Source organism: Trichoplusia ni, chromosome 2, assembly GCF_003590095.1.
Source record: "Trichoplusia ni isolate ovarian cell line Hi5 chromosome 2, tn1, whole genome shotgun sequence".
Taxonomy (NCBI): Eukaryota; Metazoa; Arthropoda; class Insecta; order Lepidoptera; family Noctuidae; genus Trichoplusia; species Trichoplusia ni.
Genome location: NC_039479.1, coordinates 17,059,790 through 17,068,798, shown reverse-complemented (window position 1 = coordinate 17,068,798; position 9,009 = coordinate 17,059,790). Strand labels below are relative to the sequence as shown.

The 9,009-nt window shown below is 33.4% G+C and overlaps 1 long non-coding RNA gene across 1 annotated transcript; it reads left to right on the top strand.

Moving 5' to 3' along the window:
* The first annotated feature begins 891 nt into the window (after nucleotides 1-891).
* LOC113508469 lies at nucleotides 892-1,784 on the top strand. Its single transcript, XR_003402026.1, has 3 exons — nucleotides 892-1,103; nucleotides 1,352-1,556; nucleotides 1,712-1,784. It is a non-coding gene; the product is annotated as an uncharacterized LOC113508469 (long non-coding RNA).
* The last annotated feature ends 7,225 nt before the right edge of the window (nucleotides 1,785-9,009 follow it).

Sequence of the window (9,009 nt, the reverse complement as noted above, 5' to 3'; positions counted from 1 at the left end):
GGCTTTAACCAATGAAGAAACAAGCTTTTTACCTTCATCATTCCTTTTTTCACGACGATCTTAAGTGTCGTACTGACCTAGAGTTTTACAAACAAGGATCGAACATGAGTTTACAAAAACAATAACATTGTTCTTTGTCCTAGCCATTGGTCGCGCGAATAATCAATTAAAGAAATGCGGTTTTTGGCTTCTAAATATAAATACTTATATATTTATCCCTATTAGATTTTTTTAGGGCTACTTATCCAAAGTCACGCATACAAAACTATTTCAACTTGAAAATGTTTAACGTCAAGCCGTCAGCCGCGTTTAAAAATATTTTAAACGTAGGTCTGAACACATCTCATAACATTGCGAGAGGGCCCTATTATAAACACTCCTAAACTGTCTTCATCACATCATCAGTTACAACAAAATCTCAACAACCACTAACCATGGTACAAAATTTCCCAATATTATCCAACACGAGGAAATGATTAAAAACAGTATCAAGAGAAGCTTAAAACGTCATTATCTATAATAAGGTCAAGAATTAAGAAAGTTGTGTCATTTATAACTATTTTATTCATTAACAAAAGTTACGATGATCAGATATTAGGGCATGCGTCACTATCAATGCAATTGCTGGTTTACGAGGTACTGCGTGCGTCATGTATGCTAATTCAACGCATTAATTTATATATTACCATATGATTAGCATAAAATTGTATATAACTTTGTGTGAGTTTACATATTCACTATTAACTGGTAGACAGTTTAGCTTTTTAATTTTGTTAAGTAACTTGAAGAGTGGAAAAGTTTAGTTGATGTAACGCATTGTCGCATTTTAGTTTCTAGTCCTAACGTATTTCAGGATTTAGTATCTACAGGGTAAAAATTGAACTCTAGGGTAAGTCCAGGATACATGCCTCAGTGGGATAGATGACTTGATTTTTATTTCACTATGTTAGGAGCACTGTGAGAGTTAAATTTCTCTATAAGTAACGAGTCCTCCCCCCACCAACCTCAGTGCCAGGCAGACTGTGGACAGGAGCGCACGCGTTTCGTCCGTGTGAGTAAAAATCTTCCGCGGCGAGACGACAAAAGGCGCCAAAATAAGATTCGTAAGTAATTTTAACAGTGTATCTTTTCTCTCGCCTATAATGTCTATTTTTTTTCTATTAGTCTGCTTGCATTGAAGATTAACCTATGTAAATTGATAAATTTTATAGTCATTAAAGCTCATTTTTTGTTTTTATTGAGAAGGGCTTCTATCCCCTACAAAAAGTATAGTTGCCTCGTTTTTTATTAGGATAGATGCCCCTAAGGGCAACTATCCTCAACTGTTTTTATAAGAGCTGTTTTGTTGCAGGAGAGCAAAATGCCTCGTAAATATAAAAGAAAACCGGGTGTTATCCCTCGCGCTGTTACCTGGACCGAAGAAAGTAAGCTAGCAGCGTTTGAAGAGATGAAAAAGGGAGACAAGGGTGTAAATCAGATTTCTAAAATTTATGGCATACCATCTAGAACATTAAGACGAAGATTTCTTAAAAATGACCAACAAAAATTGACATTAGGTATGTTCTAGTTTATTTTAAGAATTACTATATTTACTATCTTTTAATTTAAATTTGATCTACTATACCTTGTATCTTATCATTTTAGTTACTGTCTTATTGGTACTGTAATTAATTCTATATACCTACTCAGCATTTATTTTTATTTGTTTTAGGTAAACACCCTGTGCTAGGGTTTGATAACGAAAATCTCCCCCTATCTTAAGAATAATTTAGTCTGATACCAAAGTTGATTTTTATTTTTTAAGATGATTATTACTAATATCAAGAAGACTGGAGAAGTATTAAAGTTCATGCAAGTTAATTACTACCTAGTAGTTAGTAAAAGATGTTGATTATTATTAAAAAAATATGTGATCGTTAATAGATGATAATGTTTATGTATGTTAAAACACAATAAAGACTGATTATTATAATATAGTTGTTTCATTTCATAACAAATCAGTTACAATGTTTGACTAAGTCGTCAATCCCCACTAAGGGCACCTATCCTCACATCATTTTTCATGATAAGTCTTCTATCCGCCACAGTAGGCGTCTATCCTATTTTTTAGAGGTCCAGCAAATTACAATTTATACAAAATCTACACAGTCTATATCAAATCGATTCAGATAAAATAATGCATTAAGAAATATATTAAATATTTCTCAAAGAACACAATGCTCTAAGATTATAAATTTCGGAATTATTAAGCTTTTTCAAAAAGTGTGGCATCTATCCTGGACTTACCCTACTACTGAGACACCGATGTTTTCGTCCCTTATTACGATGTATCTCATGTAACGCGATAGCCAGACAGTAGATTTTTTTACAGGTGATATAAATCTGATGCCAGTGTAACAACACATACTAAACGATTATTAAGGTCATAAAGATGTCATCCAACAAGCTTTTTTTGTGCGGAAAGGATTTGACCATTTGTATTATCTGTATCAGTGTTAAACTTTCTAATACTAAACCGTGTGCATTTAGTACGATTTTTAATACACTTCTGCTCTAGGGTTAAGGCTAGGGTCCTTAAGGTGAAATAGCACATCATAAATTACTTATTTCGTCGAAAAACAGACTTATTTAATTTATATCTTTAATAATTCTAATTCGATGCAATATTGTTGGTCATCAGGTTTTTTAAAAATATATCTCAAAAAATTACCTCTTAAGTTTACCGCCTACACATAAAACTTGCAAAATTTATGCGTTATGATATCGTTCACATCAACTGAAGCGATAAAATCTTAATGACTTGGCTATTAATCATTCACATGTCACAGCTTAGCGTATGATGACAAATTAGACTAGACATTTCAACGACAGAAATGGTTAGATTTTTAATTGAATGTTACATTTTTTGTCACTGTAACAGGTGTCATATTTTGGTGCGATATGATAAAAGTTTTTTTATACAGATTTTATCAAAGAAATGTTTCTTAATGACCTTTGAACCAACTTTATGTCATGAAAATGGGTTCATATTTATTCTCCAACATAATTTCCGCTCGTCTTGCATATTGACATAGATTACTTACGTATTGACATACAGACATTACATTCACAGTCCGTACAGCTGCCAAAAAAATAATAGACTAGAAGACTCATAATTTGTATACCTACCGAAAAAAAGTCTGTAACTAAAATCACTATGCTATTACAAGTATAATTAAAGCGACAGTATTTATTCCAGCTGTTCTAGCATTACCCATGTCGTGACAAAAATCATTTTGCATCTAAAACCAGTCAAATAACATTACAATAACAGACCAAATACAAAAAAAAGTCATTAACTAACAAACCAGTTAATTAGTTCCCACAGATAAAAAATACCGCGCGAAATTAAACACGTTACAAATTTCATCTAAATATTTGACAGATGTGTGTCATGTCGGTGTAATACATAATGTGATATGATAACGTAAACATGACCTTCGTGGTGGTCAGTATTTTATAAAGCGATCAAAAATAAGATAGACAAGTGGAGCTAGATTAAACAGACCACTAAATCTATTTAATTATGCCTTGTAGACAACACCTTTCACATCGGACGTGTTCGTGCGTCATCAGTACCTTATATACATATTATTATTGCATCAAACATTTAAATGTTATGATAGTTATAACATTTCATATAGTTTTAACTAGTTTAAATACCGGCACGCGTTAAGCAAGGTTATGGCACAGTTGGTTTTTGGTAACTTGTGTATCTATTTTTAGTGAAAATCTAATTCAGTAAATTTAAATCTTAGATATAATAAATCAAAATTCAAAGCCTAAGAAATTCGCTTTAGGAATATAAACTTACACGACGTTTTCCTTAGAACCTGTACACTTTGATAAGATATTAATTTCTTAGTGTTCAGATTCCTCTCTCACAAGAACCTCTGGTATGGAATCATTCAAATGAAGTGGAAAAAAATTACATCGTCCTCGGCTACAATTTAAATCTGAAAGGAAAAAAGAAGGGGTACAATTCTTTTTTTAATATTTTGCAGCTAGATGTATTATAAGGGGGCAAACAGCTTTTACTTATACTGCATTTTTTTTTAAACATTGCGAAGGTCAACTTTTGTATGACCTGCAATCTTTGCAAGTTTAAATATATTTCACGTTTTTTTTTATAAATAATGTCACCCTCTCGTATCAAATCTTGACCTACTTTATCTTAATGTAAAAATGTAGCTATCAAATGATCGACAAATCTCTTTTTTCATTAGTTTGAGATGCTAAACTTTCTACAAGTTTTCGATACATAAAACAGTCTTAATGAAATTATCTTTACACTGCAATAAATAGTCTGAATTTAACTACGAATTAGTCTACAGATACATGGTGATTAATGCTTGTTTCAACTTGTCATCGTTGACAGTTACAAGCTGATAAGCTCGCGAGCATTTGTTTTTTTCTTCTAAACTTTGTTGCATGTATTTCAGGGTCAGTACAGTTCAGACCGGCGGGTATCCTGTCGGGTAGGTGCGGTCGCGGTTCGGCTGCTCCACAGTAAAACGTTATAGCCTTAGTACTATCCGGCACCGCCTTGTTGCCTCAATTATAAGCTGATGTAACACTACAGGATTGTATAACGAACATTTTCTAAAAGTAATCAGTTCCGTTTCAGCAGACCTTAGGTCATTAGCATGTATGTTAATGAAATTTCTTGGAGGTCGCGTGGTTGACCGACCTTTTTGCTGTAAAAGTATTGAAGGTTGAGTAAAGGGTTGTTCCGCAATGTTACGGAAAGTTACAGAAGTACAGGATAAGAAACAGTTACCCCTCTACGATTAAATGGGGTAAAGGACGTCCTGTTTTGAAATGTTTGACCTTAAGCAGGTAGGAGCCAACATTTAGATAAAATAATACATGAACATGAGTATTTAGTGGCGAATTTAATAATTTTTAAGTTAATCGGTAATATACATACAGGCACGATGAAAACTTACCCTCAGCCTATAAACTAAAGTTAAGAAGAGATGCAATAAATTCCCAATATTTAACCATTACCTATATGTATGTGTATATGAGTGATGCCCAAATGCCTGAATGCATGTAGGTGTGAGAGTATTTTTATTTTTGTAGCACAAGTTATCTAAATCAATGCTGTATAAATATAAATCTCTTCATAATTTGACTTAGCAAACAAACCGAACGGTGTCGTCAAGCCTGGCCCAGAAAATGATAGCAGGATGTCATGACCAAGATGTTACAATAAGACGGAACTGAAACAGCACACCATAAGGCATAGAGTATCAGTTTTCCATTACATTCTTAAGTTAAGAGTTTTTGTGAGGCTTCTTATTTTCATTACGCTGTGAAAAGAAAATGACGTCGTTCCGTGTCCAGGGCTCAAGTGGTTAGGATAAGTCGAACTAACGCCAAATGTAAAAGGGGGAGGAAAAAGATCCCAGCAGGGGGATAGCATGCGCGATTATCGTTAGGCTTTCGGGATGTAGGCAGACAAAGGCTGGATTGATATATCGCTGAATGAGTTTGTATGCCAAGACTGCGGGGAAAGATGTCGACAACCGTAGGATAAATATTCAACTAAAGATCATACAATCTAGTAAACATGTGTTACCAAATATGCCAATAAATGCGTGAAAACTCAACCTACATAACGAATTCCTGTTTGCATTAAAATTAATTGCCATAATAAATTACTAATTGCTTGTAAACACAGCACATAATACAGTTTAATACATTAATGGTTTAGAGCAGAACTGTAATTTCCGAAAACAATAAAAAAAGTTACATTTTAAATTCGCATTTTTTTTTTGTTTGTACTTACCTATAAATGTCTGGAGTAACATGAGATTTGTATTTTACAACAAATTAATTTGATGAAACTTAATAGTCAACAATGAAAGGTTTCTACACATTTACTGATAAATAAAGGAGTTTCTTAAGATACAGAGACAGTAAAATAAATAAATATAGTATAAATATAAATTGAAAGATTTTTTTTATTATTAAGCTGCAAACAGAAGATATTGTTATTGTTTATTAATATTTTGTATAATCTATTGTCAGAATGTTAGACGTCCAAAAGAAAGGCAAAATCCACGCTACGATTGTTCCTTCTCAGCAGGCTTACGTTCGAATCTTTTAGTGTAGTTATCAGACCAAACTAGCTAGCTAGTTAGCTGTCGAGCTTAGGTCTGCTACTGTTTTGTCTTGGAGTACTAACTCGTACTCATCTCAATATGACTTAATTACAACTCTATCCTATCGGGACTGAGTCTACTGCGCTACACATTAATAAAAAAAAAACAATAAAATTGAAATCAAGAACTACAGGTTTTTAAGCAAGCTCTCAATTTTTCCAAAAGTATGCAACCATGGCGCTCCATAATAATTTATTTATCTCTTGCTAACCCGAAAGTTTACCAACCTGTTTGTACGCAAGGTTGTGGGTTCAAACCTTACGAGTACCTATGTGTACCTTAGTCAATGTCACGCACTTTCTAAGTATCTAAGTACCATGGCAACTGTATAAGGAAACTTGCGTGTAGCCCTTGAGCTATTGTAATATTTTTTGGTTATGTTTAAGCTTATTTTTATTAATAAAAATAATGTCGTGAGTTTTTATTCTTAACACATTATAGCTACAAACTACAAATCGTAATCCTTCTTTAGCAACGTCGGATTAAGTATGAATCGTAGCCTATGTGTTAATCCAAAATGTCAGCTACCTCCATACCAAATTTCATCAGAATCGGTTTATCTGTTTATGCGTGAACTACCTGTTCACGCATAAACAGATAAACCGATTCTGATTCCGACTCACAAACAAACATTTATTTACAAAACTTACTCTTTTCATATACATTTCCTACGATACATATTAAATGGAAGATTTCTCTATTTTACTGATCAACACATCTGTTTATTAATGAATGGAAGAGAAGAAATGGCAGTAAAATCAGGCCTTTTTAACTAAAACTTCAAAAAGCCATCGAATAAATATCTTATAGAACATTCACGAAATATTCGACGGCTAATCTGCCCACCCAATATTAATTTGTTGTTGACCTACGTCTTACTAAATTTATTACCGTCACTAATTCCTAATCACCTAAAAGACTAAATCCATTATTATTGACCCAATTGGCTCAGTACTTAGCTGCATGACTTCCTACGCAAAGGTCATCGTTACAAACCCTGTGGACTGTGAAATAATTGATTTAAGGGTGTTTTTATTTTGATTTTGTTGGTTCCAAAACAATCTTGGATCGCTCTTTCAAGATTCTCAAGTTTTGGGTGGACATTTGTATACAAGGACACATGGGCACTTGCAGAAATTTTCCGAATCCAATTCACAAAAGCTTTACTTAAGGCTTTAAGCAAGAACACTTCGAAAGCGATTGAAATAGCCCAGCATATTGGTGCACTAAACTCCTTCAGTTCATAACATAAAGTAAAATGTATACATGCTTAAACTGTAACTTCTTTAATTAACCCTTACAGTTTCAATTAAATCTACTTGCATAAGAGAATAACTACAAGGGTTGCGGAATGACCCCGGAATGGTTATGGAAACTTTTTATGACTTGAAAATCAATCTTTAATCTTTAAGTGAAAATCATACTTTATTTTACCAATTAGTTTCCCTAATATTCGAGGATTTCTGTGCAGCTACCCTAAACTTACCAATGCACTTACAATGACCAGTTCATCTGCTGACCAAACAAAGATGAAAACCGACTTTATTGCAACACAATAAAGGTTATTTTAATATAAATGGGATTATTTTCGTATGGTACACTCACGAGATATTGATGAAGTGCGCCCGAGCAACAAATATGCGGCGTGAGCGCGTGCCACGGTATCCGCGTATACTTGGAGAACTTAAAGAGCTGACAAGAATTTGAATAATTAGGGAAATTAAATATCGTGGTCGGTGGTGATCTTATGGTTTTACACATGGAATTGGTTTGGTATGGATTTATGCACGAGGTGCGGTTTGGATCCCAATGCAACTTTTTTCAAATCATATTGTCAAGTATATTCTTAATTATTCCAAAACATCTCTCACGAATGGTGAAGGAAAACATCGGAAGGAAACCTGTTATTCAAATATTTTTAGTAATCACCAAACCCGCAGTGAGCTAGCCTGATGATCTATGCTCAAACCTTCAATGGGTGGGAAGAGGCCAGTGCCCAGCGGGAGTCATATAACGGGTGTTATTATAGGAAAAACAATTAGATAAATTGTATGAATTCAGTGAATTTTTATTATATGTAGAAAACTCTTTTACAGTACATTCTAAAGTAGTTCATAGCGAACAAAGATTGTTAAAAATAATATTTTATATTAATAATATTTACATGAATTATTCAGTTGATCTTTTAAAAACGTTCACGACCTCTCTAGGAAGTGTGCTATGTGTCTGTGATCACTGACATAACTATGACAACACAACGCACCACACATTTTTACTTCTGTACATTGAAGAAACGTCGATTTAGAAATATGCAATAGTACATACCGAAATAAAATGATTCTCTCATACTAACATTGATTAGTTAAAAGATAATAACTTTTGAAGTCTTATTTCCCGAATCTTAAAGTAACATAACTACGAGTATGGTTGTGGGACTCTCACAGAGGAATATACGGTGAAGAGCGGCCTCGCTCTATAGGATCGTAATAGGCTAGAAAAAAAACAATAACATTTTTTTTCAATAATTTCCACTTACTACGTAATTTAGAATCCCTCGTTAAACTACGGTTTATCATCTAGGCGTTTGTAACTTTCTTTTGCCAAATTTTGTTACGAATAAATTGATAACCTTACCTAGGTGAATCGCTAAACCACTTGCTAGTTCCTGTTTGACAACTTTTCTCGATTATTTCATTCAAACTGGAATGTCAATATTAACGTTGAATTGTATAAATACTAGGTGGATATATTCTAGTTAGTTATGGAAAATTTTCGTCTATTAATAAACAGATGACCTGGT